Below are 20,521 nucleotides of genomic sequence, written 5' to 3' on the forward strand. Positions count from 1 at the left end.
GTGCCATGGTGACTAACTTTACAACTGCCACCCCAGGATGAAAAGCAAATTAAGTACCTTCTCCAGAATTGACCACATAATAGGTCACAAAACAGGCCTCAACAGATTCAAAAATATTGAAATTGTCCCATGTATCCTATCAGATCACCACGCACTAAGGCTGATCTTCAATAACAAAATAAATAACAGAAAGCCAACATTCACGTGGAAACTGAACAACACTCTTCTCAATGATACCTTGGTCAAGGAAGGAATAAAGAAAGAAATTAAAGACTTTTTAGAGTTTAATGAAAATGAAACCACCACGTACCCAAACCTTTGATACACAATGAAAGCATTTCTAAGAGGGAAACTCATAGCTCTGAGTGCCTCCAAGAAGAAACGGGAGAGAGCACATACTAGCAGCTTGACAACACATCTAAAAGCTCTAGAAAAAAAGGAAGCAAATTCACCCAAGAGGAGTAGACAGCAGGAAATAATCAAACTCAGGGGTGAAATCAACCAAGTGGAAACAAGAAGAACTATTCAAAGAATTAACCAAACGAGGAGTTGGTTCTTTGAGAAAATCAACAAGATAGATAAACCCTTAGCTAGACTCACTAGAGGGCACAGGGACAAAATCCTAGTTAACAAAATCAGAAATGAAAAGGGAGACATAACAACAGATCCTGAAGAAATCCAAAACACCATCAGATCCTTCTACAAAAGGCTATACTCAAAACTGGAAAACCTGGACGAAATGGACAAATTTCTGCACAGATACCAGGTACCAAAGTTGAATCAGGATCAAGTTGACAATCTAAACAGTCCCATATCCCCTAAAGAAATAGAAGCAGTTATTAATAGTCTCCCAACCAAAAAAAGCCCAGAACCAGACGGGTTTAGTGCAGAGTTCTATCAGACCTTCAAAGAAGATCTAATTCCAATTCTGCACAAACTTTTTCACAAGATAGAAGTAGAAGGTACTCTACCCAACACATTTTATGAAGCCACTATTACTCAGATACCTAAACCACAGAAAGATCCAACAAAGATAGAGAACTTCAGACCAATTTCTCTTATGAATATCAATGCAAAAATCCTTAATAAAATTCTCCCTAACCGAATCCAATAACACATTAAAGTAATCATCCATCCTGACCAAGTAGGTTTTATTCCAGGGATGCAGGGATGGTTTAATATACGAAAATCCATCAATGTAATCCATTATATAAACAAACTCAAAGACAAAAACCACATGATCATCTCGTTAGATGCAGAAAAAGCATTTGACAAGATCCAACACCCATTCATGATAAAAGTTCTGGAAAGATCAGGAATTCAAGGCCCATACCTAAACATGATAAAAGCAATCTACAGCAAACCAGTAGCCAACATCACTTTGATGGAGAGAAGCTGGAAGCAATCCCACTAAAATCAGGGACCAGACAAGGCTGCCCACTTTCTCCCTACCTCTTCAACATAGTACTTGAAGTCCTAACCAGAGCAATTCGACAACAAAAGGAGATCAAGGGGATACAAATTGGAAAAGAGGAAGTCAAAATATCACTTTTTGCAGATGATATGATAGTATATATAAGTGACCCTAAAAATTTCACCAGAGAACTCCTAAACCTTATAAACAGCTGCAGTGAAGTAGCTGGATATAAAAATAACTCAAACAAGTCAATGTCCTTTCTCTACACAAAGAATAAACAGGCTGAGAAAGAAATTAGGGAAACAATACCCTTCTCAATAGTCACAAATAACATAAAATATCTTGGTGTGATCTAACTAAGGAAGTGAAAGATCTGTATGATAAGAAATTCAAGTCTCTGAAGAAAGAAATTAAAGAAGATCTCAGAAGATGGAAAGATATCCCATGCTCATGGATTGGCAGGATCAACATTGTAAAAATGGCTATCTTGCCAAAAGCAATCTACAGATTCAATGCAATCCCCATTAAAAGTCCAACTCAATTCTTCAACGAATTAGAAGGAGCAATTAGCAAATTCATCTGGAATAACAAAAAACCTAGGATAGCAAAACTCTTCTCAAGGATAAAAGAACCTCTGGTGGAATCACCATGCCAGACTTAAGCTTTACTACAGAGCAATTGTGATAAAAACTGCATGGTACTGGTATAGAGACAGACAAGTAGACCAATGAAATAGAATTGAAGACCCAGAAATGAACCCACACACCTATGGTCACTTGATCTTCGACAAGGTAGCTAAAACCATCCAGTGGAAGAAAGACAGCATTTTCAACAATTGGTGCTGGCAAAACTGGTTGTTATCATGTAGAAGAATGCGAATCGATCCATACTTATCTCCTTGTACTAAGGTCAAATCTAAGTGGATCAAGGAACTTCACATAGAACCAGAGACACTGAAACTTATAGAGGAGAAAGTGGGGAAAAGCCTTGAAGATATGGGCACAGGGGGAAAATTCCTGAACAGAACAGCAATGGCATGTGCGGTAAGATCAAGAATTGACAAATGGGACCTAATGAAACTCCAAAGTTTCTGCAAGGCAAAAGACACTGTCAATAAGACAAAAAGACCACCAACAGATTGGGAAAAGATCTTTACCTATCCTAAATAAGATAGGGGACTAATATCCAACATATATAAAGAACTCAAGAAGGTGGACTTCAGAAAATCAAATAACCCCATTAAAAAATGGAGCTCAGAACTGAACAAAGAATTCTCACCTGAGGAATACCGAATGGCAGGGAAGCACCTGAAAAAATGTTCAACATCCTTAATCATCAGGGAAATGCAAATCAAAACAACCTTGAGATTCCACCTCACACCAGTCAGAATGGCTAAGATGAAAAATTCAGGTGACAGCAGATGCTGGCGAGGATGTGGAGAAAGAGGAACACTCCTCCATTGTTGGTGGGATTGCAGGCTTATACAACCACTCTGGAAATCAGTCTGGCGGTTCCTCAGAAAATTGGACATAGTACTACCGGAGGATCCAGCAATACCTCTCCTGGGCATATATCCAGAAGATGCCCCAACTGGTAAGAAGGACACATGCTCCACTATGTTCATAGCAGCCTTATTTATAATAGCCAGAAGCTGGAAACAACCCAGATGCCCCTCAACAGAGGAATGGATACAGAAAATGTGGTATGTCTACACATTGGAGTACTACTCAGCTATTAAAAAGAATGAATTTATGAAATTCCTAGCCAAATGGATGGACCTGGAGGGCATCATCCTGAGTGAGGTAACACATTCACAAAGGAACTCACACAATATGTACTCACTGATAAGTGGATATTAGCCCCAAACCTAGGATACCCAAGACATAAGATACAATTTCCTAAACACATGAAACTCAAGAAGAATGAAGACTGAAGTGTGGACACTATGCCCCTCCTTAGAAGTGGGAACAAAACACCCTTGGAAGGAGTTACAGAGACAAGGTTTGGAGCTGTGATGAAAGGATGGACCATGTAGAGACTGCCATATCCAGGGTTCCACCCCATAATCAGCATCCAAACGCTGACACCATTGCATACACTAGCAAGATTTTATCGAAAGGACCCAGATGTAGCTGTCTCTTCTGAGACTATGCCGGGGCCTGGCAAACACAGAAGTAGATGCTCATAGTCAGCTAATGGATGGATCACAGGGCGCCCAATGGAGGAGCTAGAGAAAGTACCCAAGGAACTAAAGGGATCTGCAACCCTATAGGTGGAAAAACATTATGAACTAACCAGAATCCCGGAGCTCTTTACTCTAGCTGCATATGTATCAAAAGATGGCCTAATAGGCCATCACTGGAAAGAGAGGCCCATTGGACACGCAAAATTTATATGCCCCAGTACAGGGGAATGCCAGGGCCAAAAAGGGGGAGTGGGTGGGTAGGGGAGTGGGGGAGGGTGGGTATGGGGGACTCTTGGTATAGCATTGGAAATGTAAATGAGCTAAATACCTAATAAAAAATGGAAAAGGAAAAAAAAAGAAAAGCAAAGTAATAGTACTCATTTTACCATGAGGTATTATTGAAGTTTTGTTATTGCAATTTCTAACAATAATTATTTAGTGCTGATTATTTTGTTCTCACAATTCTGTATTGTCTATATATCAAATGAATGATGAATTTCCATAACCCTTTCTAAGGTTGTGATTACTAAATTTTTATAATGGGGAATATAATACTCAGATTCTAAGACAGATGGTAAGTAATAATTTATTTTCTGGTAATGTTTAACTGTTGTTGAACATATTAGGGAAAAAAAACAAGCAATTTGTGGAAAAATATAAAAACAAGCACAAAGCTTGGCTGTTTGCTCCTTATATTAGAGTGGTGAGTACCATCTCTTAAGTTCTTGTGCAGTTGCAGAGTCATTTAATGTAGGCAATGAGCTGTACATTTTCCTCGGGCAAAGTATCATCCTCTGGATATTCCTTCCCATGACCTTTCTTTTTAAATTGTGCACCAAATATTTTAATCTGAAAACTGAAGAAACACGGCACAATTATTCCTCTTTTTAGCTTGTAGGATTTTCAAACTCAAGACATTGTTTGGTCTTGCTACTAGGACAGAAATGTATCAGTATGCTGAGAAGTTTCTGTGTGTGCTGTGTCGATCAATATCCATGTAGATTATGAAGACTGTTTTTCACCAAGAGGGAGAATTTGTTAGTTGATTACCTGTACAATGTTTGTAATGTGTAATAAATAATTATTAGTTAATTAATGAGACAGCCTTATATTTGGTCTTATGCTTGTATATAAAACAACGTATTTTACTTCCAAGTATCACAAATATTTTATGTAACCCGTGGTTAGCTAGAGCATGGAGAACCCTATGCAAGTATTATGCTATTTTCAATCATGTTTTGATATAATAAAATTATTCTGTCCTAGAGAGATGGTTCAATGGCTAAGGGCACTTGTTACTACTCATGCAGGGAATCTGGATTGATTTCCCAGCACTCATATGGTTGCTCAAAATCTCCTATGAATAGAGTGCCAGAAGATCAAATGATACCTGTAACCATTGAGGGTATTGTATGTACAGGATGTGTGTACATACATTCAGAAAAAAATAAGTCATACCCATAAAATAATAATAAATCGTATAGTTTTAAATAGCTTCTTCTTTATTTGAGTATTTTTGGTAAAAATAAATTATTGTTATTGTTTTATTATTTTATAAATTAATGACAAATTACCAATATATAATAAAAGCCATGGATCCTTCGTATTTCTTATTATTGTTTGCAATGAGAACCACCTACTAACAGAGATATGATTTTGCTAGAAAGAAGAAAGTTTGGATCCTACTAGGCATTTGTGAAGATTTAAGGAGGGTACCATATATGTGTCTTGAAAAAGACTTGCTGTAGTGATTCACAATTTTGGGTATTAAAATCTTTCTACATACCTTATTCTGCAATGATCTTTCAACCTTAATAGGAGGAGATGGAATATATATGTTCCAGTTAGTGTTGAGTATTCCTTAGCCTCTTGTTCCCTCTATGCCTTGACCAGTTGTAGGTCTTTGTGTTGTTTCCTATCTATAAAACACTAAGAAAGATCTTCTTTGATGATAAGTTATTAGGAGTCAGTTTATTATATGCCCACTTGAACAGAATGATGGTAGTAGGCTCTCCATAAGAACTATGAGCTGTCTACTACCGTTCTTTAACAATAATTCAGTGGAAAGTCAGAATTAATTTTAATCTCTTTATACAATGGAAATGCTAATCCAGGCCAGCAAAATGGCTCAATTGGCAAAGGTACTTCCTGCCAAGCATAGCAAAGAGATTTTGTTCCTGGGATCCCACATAGTAGAAGGAGAGAACCTATTCCTCTACTTGTCCTAAAACCTATATGTGTGTTCCATGACACACACTATGTTCAGATACATAGACACCCACAAACACAAAAACATAAAATGAGTAAAATATTTTAAAAACTTTGATGTTAAATAATGGGGCTAGAAAAATGGCTTAATAGTTAAGGCTACTTGCTGGTAGACAGAGGACCTAGGTTCTGTTCCTGTTCCCATGTTTAACCAAAGCTTCAGGGAATGTATTACCTTCTTCTGGCTGCTAGAGCACTCTATACTCATATGCATACTACGATACACAAACATGCGCACGCATGCGGGCATACACACACACACAAGCACACGCACACGTACATGCACACACATGCACACACACATGCACACACACAAATGAATGCACACATGTGCACACACATACACACGATATTAATTTTAAAAATATTTTGAAAATTTAAAATAACAGTAGAGGCTGTCTTGAGCTGTGTTTTATAACTAAATATGATATTTTGAAATAAATCGATATTTTATACACTTACCTAAATGAATTGGTTTAACAGTTTATTCTTGTCATTAGAGCTGATATCTAAGGAAAGCAATATCTAATTTAATACTCTGCATTAAAAAATTAAGTTCAGGCTTAGGATTTCTCAACCAAAGACAGTAGATACCTGCGTTATATTAACACATAGTTTTGAAGACTCATGAACATTATTTTTACTCTATTATTCACTAAATCATTCGACCCCATTTTTGGAAAATGTAAAGATAATTAGGGGAGATCATATACTGTGGGTTGAAATAATGGATCACAATAAAGGTATGAGAAAAACTTTGCATTGCCACAATAGTGTACTTCATGCATATTAGAGTTGTGGCCTAGCATGGAAATAGTCCTCTTGTGAAAGCTGGTACTTAGCAAGTAATACTTCAAAAGAAACACACTGTTCCTAGTGCTTCTTCCTCCTTTCTTAAGAGCTCTGTGGTCCTGTGGTGTGGCTTTCATTGATATTCTCCTTTACCAAAAAAGGGAAATGAGCAAAAGTTCCAGTAACTTGCTCATATCAATATATAACTCACTGCTGACCCGGGTTACAAGCATGGCTATCTCTCTGCTAGCAAGAATTTAGTTTTTAGCACGTATGATTCCAGTTTCAATCAAGGCAGAGTTTTATCATATGTGAGGTGACAGAAGAAAGCTGAATACTATCCAATTCAATATAGCAATTCAGTGCTTACAGAAAATATCTGAATACATTGCATCTTGAAATTAGTCAAAAAAATGTGTTCAAGCATAGGAGGAAATGTAACCTTCTCCAGGAAACATGAAAAGCCTTCAGAGTCCCTTGCTTTTAATGTCTATTAGGACAGTCCATTTATATCAGTCACTTTGTTTTAGCCAAAGAAGAGTTATACATCAGCTGCTGCCGTAAGATATAAACAATAGAGAATTGTTGTCACAAGTCAAATTCTGTGGCATTTCACCCTTAATCTTTCCCATGTATGGGACACTTTCTCTTTCTATGAGAATATTAATCTCCTCAAGGTTGGCTACTTCTGCCTTCTCAGCATAGTTAACTTTAATCCTTGGCAAATTTGTCCAAATACTTCTGTTTCACCTTTTAGAAAAGTTCCATCTGGTAGTTGGTTGGGTTTTTGGGTTTTGTAGCATTGGCAATTTTATTGAAACCGTTTACATTTGATGGATTCAAAAATAATTAAAGAGAAATTAAAATTTTATAAGAAATATATGCTTTTAAAATAATTTTAAGATTAAATGGTATATGTAATCTATCTTTCCAGGAAAAAATAAAAATAACTACATAATTGTTGAATAAAATATAAATTTAATTTTGAAATGATCTTGATAGTTCACCAATGCTACAAAGTAGTCTCTGAAACTACACCAAATAAGAGCTTTTTATAAACCCATTTGTCCTAAATTTCACAGTATTTTCAAATGGCTTCCCACAAATACTATGAGTGGACCAAGCTCCACAGGTCTGTCAATGAAAGCATGACAAGAAAAATGGATATTATGTAACTACTTCAAATATATATATATATATATATATATATATATATATATATACTCATATTTTTAACATACCTTATTAACTATTTATGGAAAGAAATTCACTATCCAAGCTGCATAGATCAGAGACAATGTATTTCAGAGTTGATGTTTGCTGCCCATTTGTTTCTCTGGTACTTTGTTTCTGAAGTGCTAGATTCTGGCTGCTGTAATGGAATACTGTTGAGTAGGTGATTTAGCAAGCAAACAGTTTTTTTCTTCTAAGTAGGTATGTATTCTATTAAAAAACAAGGGTTCTGAAGTAAAAAAGTATCTATTGAAAGCCATATTTCTGATCATAAATATTGCCTTACTGTTTCCTCAGGTGATAAAGGAAGAAAAGATAGAGAAAGAGAAGCATTGAAAATAAGGAAAAAAAGTGGGGGCCGATATATAAAAGGAAAGAAGAAAGAGAAGAGGGGAAGTGGATGTCAGAGGAGGCAAAGATGGTGAAGAATGGGAATAGGAGGAAACAAAAAAAGAAGGTAAGAAGGTAGGGAGGCAAGAGAATAAAGAAGAAAATGGAGACTAAAGGGTATATAAAGGAAGAGGCTAGAGGGATTGGAATAGACAGAACAAAAAAACTGGAAGGAAGATGGTAGGGGAAGGAAGGAGAAAAGGAAGAGAATGAAAAGGGCAAAGGGAGAAGGGAGGAGATAAGTATGTGGAGAAAGGGAGAGGGTGAGAGAATAAAGGAAGAGTGGATGGAGAAAAAACTCTAAAGCACAGGAAGGGAAGGAGGGAGAGAGGAAGAGAAACTGAGGCAGAGACTGACAGAGACAGATAGAGACGAAGACAAACAGAGACAGGAGCATAAATAGAGACAGAGACAGAGAGAGGAACATAGACAGAGGCAGAGAGAGGAACATAGACAGAGACAGAGAGAGGAACATAGACAGAGGCAGAGACTTCTGTGCACCTTTGTGTAAAAGCAGGAAACTCATTCATCAAGTTTACCTTCATTGCCTAATTAACTCCCACTTTTTAAATGTATAATTCATTACACAATGCACATGCATTCTAACTGTTTGATATTATGGTACCTGCATAGGCTTTAAAAGATATTTTATTAATTCCTTAAAAACTTTACATAATATATTGGGACATATGACTGCCCATCATTTAACACACTTTCAACCCTCCTTTTCCTTCCTACCCAACTATGAGATGATTTCTTGGTTTTTGTCTTTCTCCAGTTTTTGATACTTAACTTACCTTGGAATAGAACCCTGTTCTGTTGTGTGCTGAGTCTACCAGGAGTCATAATATCAAAATATTAGCTTTTCCTCCTCAATAGCTAGGAAGCGCTAATAGCTTCTCAGCTAGTGGTGAAATTACATACCAACTTTCCTCAAGTACACTGTAGTTTTTCCTAGCTGGAATTTTTGCATACCTTATGTGTGCTGTCACATAATTGTGAATTCATATGTTTATTTTCCATGTGCCTGGAAAACAGTTTTCTTGATGTTATCTACAACCTTGGCCTTTCTAAGCTTTCTGGCCCACTTCTAGATAATTTGCTGGGCCTAAATATGACACATAAATGTCTGATTTACAGCTGAGTACTAGACAGCTTGTTTTATTCTTCCTGCTGAAATGCTTGAGGCTCTGTATTAACTACTACCTACTACAACAAATAGAGGCTTTTCTTTAGAGGTCAGAGAGACTCTGATCTATGGGTACAGGAGAAAGTCACTGGGAGTGGTTTTAATACTATATCTATTAAACAAAATAATAGTACTTCATTCTCCACTAGAAACTTTGACTTACCTAGCCACAAGTTTTGTTGTACTTAATATTTCTAAGGTTAGGTTTGATCTCATGGAACAGGCCATTAATCCAAACATTTGTTTGGGTACTCCAGTGAAATGTATGTTACCATTCAAAGTGTGGGCCTAATTTGTCAATCCAGTCATTGTGGCTTTAAGAGCTCACATCTGGGTGAGGTTGAGGCTAACAGTTCTCCTCTAACAGCCTACATAGCACTGAAGACAGTAGAGTTGAAGCTTGAAGTTGAGTACCAGATTAATATCTACATGTTCTATGATTCAAATATGTGATGTTTTAGCGTTAGGGTCCTACTGTCAATTTCCAGAGGGTAGCCACTACTTGGAATATTCTCTAATTTGAGGGAGGGGGATGTCTTTCTTTATGAACCTATTTACTAACATTTCACTAAGAGGTGACCCATTCCTGCAACTGGGTATTTAAACTGGTAGCAGGGGAAATTACTTTTAATATTTCCTCCCCCATTAAATCTTTGCATGTATAGAAGGATATATTTTATGAAATTCTTATAGTAGCAGAATTCCATGTGGCTTTTCCAAAAGACCATGAGTGTTAATTATTCCTCCCAATATTCCCTGTTTACCCTGTGATGTGTTTATAAAAAGTTAAGTAGAGAAGGAATATGTTCTATGGGGGTGTAGTCAGGTATGGAGGAAGGGGGTGTCACAGCGGGGCCATGACAAGGCATCCCTTCCCACTGAGCGACCAGCCATATGAAGGTATAGTATAGAATAGAGTTTATTCAGGGTATGGGGAGAGGAATTAAGAGAGTAGTAGAGTCAGAGAAAGGTAGAGAGAGAGTAGAGAAGTAGAGGCCAGCCATGACCACATGGAGGTGAGGCGGGGAGAGGGAAGAGTAAGGGAGCAAGATCCCAAGAGAGCAAGAAAGGAACAAGAGAAGGAGGAGGGGATGAGCACCCCTTTTTGTAGTGGGTCAGGCCTACCTGCCTTTGCCAGGTAACTTTGGGTGGAGTTTAGACAGAATGCTAACACCCTGCCTTCCAGTTCCTATCAAATCTAATGATTTCAGTTCTATTATTGCCCTTAACTCTTTATACTACTGTGCTCTGTCTTCTGTCTTTCTGTTCTTCGTAAATATCCCCTGACTAAATTTCTAGACTATCTCGGTATTCCGAGTAGAACTTAGAGACCAACTTTTTTGGGTTTAGACTCCATCTTATAGAACCTAACCCAAGTTTGAACTCAAGTAAACTAACAGGCCAGTGCCTGGCACCAGTTTCCAGGCAGCCCCCCCCCCCCCCCCCCCGCCGCCGCCACCCCCCACCCCTGCCGCCACACACACACACACACACACACACACGACCTGTCTCTCCAGGTTATTCTCCCAACAAATTTGCACCTCCATATTACAAGCCCTCCCTGCCTAACAATCACCAGTCATGAGGAAAACAGAAGTTAAGTTTATGGTTTGGCTTCTAGTGCCAGCCAATTATGATGAAGACCATAGTAGCCCCACCCCCAATTACATGCTTAACCAGACTAGAAACACTCACCCTTCTCTTGATATTTCCTATAAAATCTTGTCCTGAGGAGTGTTTGGGGCTTTTATCCACCGAAACCATCCTGTGTGTCAGCATGACTTAAGCCCGAGTTTGAACTTATGAATAAAGACTCTTGTGTGATTGGATCGGATCGGATCGGCACCTGATTGGTCTTTCGGAGTTCACAAATGCTTCTTGGTACTACAGAACATGAATCTCTGATGATCCAATGCTATCATCATGAAAGGAGAGAAAATACATGATTTCTGGGCCTGGGTTGCCTTGGTGGAAACAGAATGTAAATATATCACAGTCATCACAAAAAATTGAAGATTTCTGTCACTTTAGAAATTTCTTCTTGAGTTCTTTCAACTAATTTGCTCCCATATATTCACCTTTAAAAATTAGGAAGTTAATATCTGTGACAAAAAAAAAATAATTTACATTTCCTATGTTGTCATGTAAAGTGATCACATGTTATCAGATACTTGGCTTTGACTTCGTTTGATTCCTGTTGTATTGGAGATCAGTGCACATTGTGGCTCATGTGTGAGGCAGCTGATTTCTGCTGATGTATTAGTCTTTCTACTTACATATTTGTCTGCATGTTGCTCCTACAATTGAAATATATTACAAATAAAGCAGTTGTAAATGTATGATAACATCAGTGATACACATCTACTTTTATTTCCTTTTTGAAAATACCAAAATACATTTGGCTTTTAAAAGAAAGGTCAAAAAATATTGCCTAGTCACTATCTCATTTTGTTGCAGAATTCATCTTCATAGATGGTAGTGTGTTTTAACTATTGACATTTCACTGAGTGAGAAATGAAAGCTCTTTATGGATTTAAGTGTAACTCTCTTGACACACACACACAGAAACTTATTTTTCAAATTTCACAAATTTATAGTAATACTTACTTCAATTTTATATTTCATTTAAGACTACAGACTATATTTACTTTTTTGATTAATTATATAATTGGAGATTGTATCACTAATTATGATTCCCAAGTTGACAATAATATTTAAAATTAATGTTGTGTATCATTCCCTGATACTTAAATTTCCCATTTATATTAATAAAGGCATATAATCCCATTTACCTTATTGTTAACTTTTATGATTATGGATAATTCTATTGAATTATTTCTTTTTATACCATAAGTCCTATGTGACATGTTTATTATTGTTACTTTAAGTTACAGTGAGTCATTTAGTAACATTTGTTTAAGAAATAAGTAACTTTTGTGCAAGCATTTATTTACTATTATCTTCAGATAACATACTGTCTGAGCTTTCATTTTTCTGAAAATGACTATTCAAATGCAATTTTGATATATGTTCGTTTTAAATGTATATCTATGTCTATCACTGTCATATATATATAATGAGATATATCATCTCATTATAAAATATATAAGTCATTATAAACTATATAAAATTTAAATATATATACAATATATAAGTCATATATATATATAAGTCATATATATGCATATATGTATGTATATATGTATATATATATATATATATATATATATATATATATATATATATATGAAGACTCTTGTATGATTGTATCAGATCCTCTCCTGATTGGTCTTTCAGAGTTCACAAATGCTTCCTGGTACTACAGAACATGAATATCTGATGATCCAATGCTATATAAAATATATATATATATATAAGTAAAAAATATATATATAAAAGTAAAATATAGAGCCGGGCATGGTGGCACATGCCTTTAACTACAGCACATGTGTGGCAGAGGCAAGCGGATTTCTGAATTTGAAGCCAGCCTGGTCTACAAAGTGAGTTCCAGAACAGCCAGGGCTATACAGAGAAACCCTGTCTAGGGGAAGAAAAAAATATATATATATACAAGAGAGAGAGATAGAGAGGGAGTGAGGGAGGGAAGGAGGGCGGGAGGGGAGGAGAGAGAGAGAGAGAGAGAGAGAGAGAGAGAGAGAGAGAGAGAGAGAGAGAGAGAGAGAGAGAGAGATGACATTAGGTTGTGGTTCTATCTGCATTTCAGCTTTACTTTCATAGGCATATTAACTTAAGGTTCTATGAGCCTAGGGTGGATGTTACTTCGCCAAAAACCATGCCTGAAAAGAATAAAGTAGGTAGGAAAGTTCTCCAGATGAATTTTTCCATTTTCATCTGAAGTATAAAAGGCTTTTCCAGAAGCCCTTGCAGCAGATTTCCACTTAAAATACAGTCACCAGAACAGAGCTTCACAGTTACTACTGGGTTAGGTCAGACTGGAAAATTTAGGATCTGACTTTCCACCCTTTGCTATATGACAAAATAAACGGTTTTCAGTATGAATTTAGCCTCACACATCAATTATATTTGTCTCAATAGGGAACGGAAGAAATTATCTCAAAGATATCCATTTCAGACTCATGGAGAATCTAATGGGTCCAAGATGTCAATAGCAGCTTTAATTATCAGATCATGTTTACATTGATACATTGGGAGCCTACAAGCATATCAACTTCAGTTGTCTGTTTCTTTCTACTTAAATTTTAGAGCATATTTTCTCATTTTATTTCATTTATTACCATTTCCCTTACAATTCTAAACTATATTATGCTCCTTTTTTTCTACCATTAAGACTATGCTTCTTTACTTCTGTGTCTCATAGATTCTGTTCACTAGTTTCTCTATATATCTTTCATTTTCCCATGCACAGTTTTACTAAATTATTTTTCAATATTACATATTGTCATCTATTATTTTTCAGACCTCATCCTTAATAAAAATGTCAATGCTTAACAGATCTTTTGGAAAACAACATATCAAATTCAAAACACCTGCTTCTGAAGACTAGGCTTTGAGGTCATTGTCAATTTTTGTTTCAATCAGCTGTAAACAAAACAAAAATATCAAGGTATGAAGTGGGGTTCCTATCTATGGTGGTGTGAATAATAATGGCCCCATAGATTCATACATTTGAAAAATGGACCCAGTTAGTGGGACCCTGTGGGAAAGAGTTGTGGCTTTGTTGGAGGACATATGTCACTGGCAGTGAGCTTTGAAGTTTCAAAAAAACACATCATGCTCTGTTAGCTTCTCTCTCTCTCTCTCTCTGCAAGTTAGTGTGTCTTCTGTGGTTTTCTCTGTCTCTACCTGTCTCTGTCTGTCTCTCTGTCTGTGGACCACTCTTTGTCTCTTTCTGTGTCTCTCTGTCATTCTCTGTCTCCTGTCTCTCTGTCTCTGTCTCTCTCTTTCTCCGTCCTACTTGCAGATAAGATGTAAATTACTAGCTACTTCTGTAATACCATGCCTATGTGGCTAGTGTCATCTCCTCCAATATGATGATCATGGATCCTGCTTCTAAACTCTAAATTCCAATAAACACTTTTTTTTGAAAAGTTGCTTGATCATAATGTCTCTTCACAGAATTAGAAATGTAACTAAGGTACTATGTATAAGGAATTTCTTGTCTGTTTTATTATAAATAATTCTGAAATTTGAAAATTAAAAACAATGTAAAATCTTTATTGGATTAAGGTCTTCTGTCATTTGACAATAACTTTCATTTTTACCGTTCATATAAATATTTATTTTGCCACCCATAGAATATTAGTACAGACATTAAAATGCTTTAGTTCTGGATATTTGTTTGCTTTCTTTTAAATGTGAACTAGTAAGTAACAATATTACTGGTGTATGTACAGCAGACCATTTATTTTTGGTTGAGATGTTTCAACAAATGTCAAGAGACAAGTGTGATATAATAATCTACCAAGACAATAAGAAAATTGAGATCACAGGTTTCAGAGGAGAACACTTTTCTCTCATTCTAACTGCAGACAAACATGACTGAACATTGACTGAACAATGGCCATGGTGTTTTACGGTTTCTAAATCAATTATCAATAAGTCTATGAGGTGTAAAATAGAGGGAGCTGGTGTACAGTTTTTCAGGGAGCAGAGAATGATGCTAAGTAATCAGGACTACTGATTGAAGGAAAGAATTACTTTATAAAAATGAGAAGTGAAGTTCTTAGCATCTTTCTTCCAGAAAAGCTATTTCAAATTTACTTATAGTAGTTGTAGAGTGTTATAAATTAGATATTATAAATGGGAATGTTTATATTACCTGAAAATTTAATATGATATAGAATCACCTTGAAGTAAAGATATTAGACTAATCTGTAATAGGTTATAAGGATTAGGTTAATTAAGATAGACTAACCTGGTTAGATCATGTTGTTGTTCCACCTATAGGGTTGTAGACCGCTTCAGCTCCTTGGGTACTTTCTCTAGCTCCTCCACTGGGGGCCCTGTGTTCCATCCTATAGATGACTGTGAGCATCTACTTCTGTATTTGCCAGGCACTGGCATAGACTCACACGAGACAGCTATATCAGGGTCCTTTCAGAAAAATCTTGCTGACATATGCAATAGTGTCGGGGTTTGGTGGCTGATTTGTGGGATGTATCCCCAGGTTACTAACCAGTACCCCCCAGAGCTTGTGTCTCTAGCTGCATATGTAGCAGAAGATGGCCTAGTCGGCCATCATTGGGAAGAGAGGACCCTTGGTCTTGCAAACTTTATATGCCCCAGGACAGGGGAACGCCAGGGCCAAGAAGTGGGAGTGGGTGGGTAGCAGCACGGGATGTGGGGAGGGTATGGGGAACTTTCAGGATAGCATTTGAAATATAAATGAAGAAAATATCTAATAAAAATAGAATAAAATACATTAGAGAAAACAAAAAAGAAAAAAAAAAAGGTAGACTAACCTCCTCTCACTGTGCGAGAAATGACTTTATCAGATAGGATCCCACACTGAAAAAAGAGAAGTAAGATAGCAAAACACAATAAGTCATTTCGGTGTCACGACTTCCTGACCACAGTTTCATGAGTGGCCAACTGCCTGAGATTTCTGAGTCCATGACCTCTCTGCCTTGATGATGCACTGCACCTTTGAATTCCAAGCCAAATTAATCCCTTCATTCTTTTTTATTGTATATAGTTTTTATGTCCCTGAAATGATAAAGTAATTGTATATCATATCTCCCCTTCCCTTTCCTCCATAAACTTCATCTTCACACCTACTCTTTTTCAAATTCATGGGCTCTTTTTGTGTTAATTGTTATTGGCCTTAGTGTGGGGTAATGGTGGTATTCTTTAATACATAAATACAGCGTGATCAGTCTCTAGTAACTGATGTTACTTTTTATATGTGTTTTCGTGGCATTAAATAACCAGTTGGTGTTCTATTCCCTTGAAAGGCCATTCTCTCACTTTCAACATCCCTTAGTTGGCATGAATTCTTTCTCTAGGGTTGAGGCCTCCTGAGTCTTCTCCCTTCGACAGCAGTACATCTGTCGGTTGTCCTTGTTCAGATTATGTATAGGCAGCCATGCTGTTGAGGCTTACTGCTGTAACTTTTCAAATAGTTTAAGGAGGCATAATCTGCTAGAATTGCTCTACCCCCTCTTCCACGATGAAATGCCCAAGCTATTGAAAAAAATATGAAAAGATAAAGGAAAAAATGTGTTTTGTATCTGAATTTTATGCAGAGTAAGATGTACACAACAGAGCACAAGACCTTCAAATTTGACCATTAATTCAAACATGTAATTTATTTTTTAATAATAAAGCCTGCATCTGTGTATAAAGGATTGGCATCACACCTCCTAAAGAAAACATACAAACATACAGAAAACCCATGAAAGATTATACAGTGTCTTGGATAAACATAAGTAATAACCCCAATGAACTCTAATCTCACACTTGTTAAAATAGCCATAACCAAGAAGATGTAAGACTGACATGTGTATGCATACCTCATGTGACAGAAGAAATATTTGCCACCAACTGCTTTCTGATAAGACTACATAGATATTTCAAAGCAATGCTATGAAATTATTTTTTTCTTAGTTGTTTATAAACCTTACCTCTATATCTTGAAAAACTTGACTTCAAAATAATGAATTCATGTTTTAGATAAATTCTGCTGCAATACACTAGCAAAATGAAATTCACATGTGCTGGTAATAAAATTACAAGAAAATTTAAAACACTAAAAAGGTACTTCAGAAAACAAAATTAAAATTTACATAAAGGCCAGCCCTCCAATGACCAAATAAATACCAAAAAAATTGAAATTGGCATGTCCAATTGATGTTTACTCACCATCCCCACTGTGTCATTTTACCCAATTGCCAAGATCTAAACACAAACTCAGAAATGAAATAGTAAATAGATTTTACTGTATATAATGTAGTATTTTCCGTAATAAAACAAGTGTGTCTAAAAGTAGATGTTGTATCAGTCAACAATAATAAAAAAGAAGATGATAGATAGACAGACAGATAGATAGATAGATAGATAGATAGATAGATAGATAGATGGATGGAAAAATGATAGATAACAAATACATTCGATAGATTTTTTCAAGATTCAAATTTACAGGTTTCTTGATGAAAGGATTTTTTTTTTCAAAAATGTTTTCAAAGTATAATTTTAACATTATTTGAATGTATCTACCAGAACGCTGCTTGGAGATCTGAGTAGCTTGAGAATCTAATGGTCTTAGTGAAAAGGAGTCAATGTATTGATGACAAAGAAGTAATTGATGCTCCTTTCCTAATAGGTCCATTAAACTAATATAGCCATCCGGACTAAAATAATTTAATATTCTTTATTCTGGGTAAAACCGCAAGAGGATGCATACATTTTCCATGATTCAATTTATCATCAGCATGAAATGGACAATTCTTTCATTTGCATTGATTGTCTTGTGCTTTTCAGTTAAACTTCAGGAAAAAGAGAGGTAAAGACAAACGAAACAAAAATGATATGTCATTTCTTTGGATGTCTGTCAGTGAGCCATGTGGATTTCCTCTAAAAATTCGAAAGACAATCACTCCATTGAATATTACTCTCACAATAGTTACAAATAATATAAAAAAAATTTGGTGTGATTCTAACCAAAATATTTCGAATATTTTTCTTGGGATTTTGTTATTTCAAATGAATTTGCAAATTGCTCTTTCTAACTCTATGAAGAGTTGAGTTGGAATTTTGATGGGGATTGCATTGAATCTGTAGACTGCTTTTAGTAAGATGCCCATTTTTACTCTTAATTACACTGACCCATGAGCTTGGGATGTTTTTCCATCTTCTGAGTTCTTCTTCAATTTCTTTCTTCAGGGATATGAAGTTCTAGTCATACAGATCTTTCACTTGCGAAAGATATTCTTAACAATAAATGAAATTCTGGGGGAATCACACCACCCTGACCTTAAGCTGTATTACAGAGTAATAGTAATAAAACTGCATGGTATTGGTACAGAGACAGGCAGGTACAGAATTGGAACAGAACTGATGACCCTGAGATGAACCCACACACCTATGGTCACTTGATCTTTTACAAAGCAGCTAAATCCAGCCAGTGGAAAATAGACAGCATTTTCAACATATGATCCTAGTTCAATTGGCAGTCAGCATGAAGAAGAATGCAAATTGATCCATTCTTATCTCCTTGTACAAAGGTCAAGTCCAAGTGGATCAAGTATCTCCACATAAAACCAGATTTGCTGAATCGAATAGAAGAGAAAGTGGGGAAGACCCTGGAATACTTGAGCACAGGAGAAACTTTCTGAATGGAAAAACAACGGTTTATGTTTTAAGATCAACTATCAACAAATGGGACCTCATAGAATTAAAAAGCTTCTGGAAGAAAAGGACACTGTCAAAAGGACAAAATGGGAATCCACAGATTGCGAAAAGATCGTTTAAACCTCTACATCTGATAGAGGTCTCATATCTAAAATATATGAAGAACTAAAGAAGTTAGACTCTAGAGAAATAAATAACCCTATTAAAAAGTGGAATACAGAGCCAGAGAATTGTCAACGGATGAATCACAGATGGCTGAAAAACACTTAAAGAAATGTTCAACACTCTTAGTTATTAGGAAAATACAAATGAAAACAACCTTGAGATTCCACCTCAAGCAAGTCATATTGGCTAAGATCAAATATGAAGGTGACAGCAGATGTTGAACAGGCCCTGGAGAAAGAGAAACACTCCTCCACTGCTGGTAGGACAGCAAACTGGTAAAACCACTTTGGAAATCAATCTGGTGGTTCCTGAGAAAGTTGGAAATAGTTTTACCTAAAGACCCAGCAATATCGCTCCTAAGCATATACCCAAAAAATATTCCAACATATAACAAGGACTCCTGCTCCAGTATATTTGTAGCAGTCTTATGTAAAATAGCCAGAAGCTGGAAACAACCCAGATTTCCCTCAACAGAAGAATGGATACAGAAAATGTGGTACATTCACAGAATGGAGTACTAGTCAGCTATTAAAAACAATGACTTCATACAATTCGAAGATAATTGGAAGGAAACTAGAAAATATCATCCTGAGTGAGGTAAATCAGACACAAAAGAACACACATGTATGTATTCACTGATAAGTGGATATTAACCCAAAAATCACAATGCTCATGATACAGCCCACAGAACATATGGTGCTTAGAAGGAAGACCAGAGTATGGATGCTTCAGTCCTTCATTAAGGGGAGAACAGATGATCATATGAGGTGGAGGTAGAATGGGACATAGGAGAGACAGAGGAAGGGAAGGAAATAAGGGGGTGGGGGCAAGTATAAGGTACTGAAAGGGAGGGGAGACAGGTACAAAGGGCCAAGAAAAAAAAAGTATGAAAAAAAAGGGTCAGTAAATTGAACAAAAATATGTAGGGGTTGGGGGGTGAGGAACAGAGGATAGCCTCTTGTGGGTCTCAGACATCAGGGAATCGTGAGGCTCCCAAGACATAAAGGGGATGACTTTAGCAGAAATGCACAGTGAAGGGGAAGATAAAACCTGTAGAGACCACCTCCAGAGGATAGCTGTGCCTCTGCCTACCCCCACCCCGATATTGCCCTCTGTCAAGGGTTAGTTACACCCACCCATCTCAAAGTTTTTAACCCAGAAATGTTCCTGAGCAAAGGAAGAACAGGGACAAGAAATGAGGCAGAGACTGAAGGAAGGGCCATCCAGGGACTGCCCTACCTGGGGATCCATCCTGTCTGAAGAAACCAAACCAGACACTGTTCCTGTGGTCAAGAGGTGCTTGCAGACAGGAACCTGGAGTGGCAGTTCTTTGGGAGGTCTGGCCAGCAACTGACAGTTGGAACCAACCATTAGACTGAGCTAACAGAACTCCTTGGGGGAGCTTGGGGAAAAACTGGAAGTGCAGAGGGGGATTGCAACTCTATTGGAAGAACAACAACTGCTGACAGGACCACCCAGTGTTCCCGGAGACTAGACTACAAACCCAGGAGTGTATAAGGAGGGATCTATAGCTCCAGGTACATTGTAACAG

General features: G+C 36.8%; 2 long non-coding RNA genes across 12 annotated transcripts in view; both read right to left on the reverse strand.

Moving 5' to 3' along the window:
- Window positions 1–20,521, reverse strand: part of Gm52803 — a 145,200-nt gene that overhangs the window by 57,710 nt on the left and 66,969 nt on the right. The gene's annotated exons all lie outside the window — the stretch shown is intronic.
- On the reverse strand, window positions 4,171–20,290 carry 4930437M23Rik. Of its 10 annotated transcripts, none has more exons than XR_001784788.2 (7): window positions 20,209–20,290; window positions 15,918–15,963; window positions 11,170–11,389; window positions 7,904–8,034; window positions 6,333–6,379; window positions 5,389–5,531; window positions 4,171–4,458 (listed from the first exon to the last, which is right to left on the reverse strand). It is a non-coding gene; the product is annotated as an RIKEN cDNA 4930437M23 gene (long non-coding RNA). The 10 variants fall into 10 exon arrangements; XR_868272.1 differs by having other exon boundaries at window positions 7,904–8,031; window positions 20,209–20,241; XR_001784789.1 differs by having other exon boundaries at window positions 5,389–5,412; window positions 20,209–20,241.

Source organism: Mus musculus, chromosome 5 (genome assembly GCF_000001635.26).
Source record: "Mus musculus strain C57BL/6J chromosome 5, GRCm38.p6 C57BL/6J".
NCBI classification, from domain to species: Eukaryota; Metazoa; Chordata; class Mammalia; order Rodentia; family Muridae; genus Mus; species Mus musculus.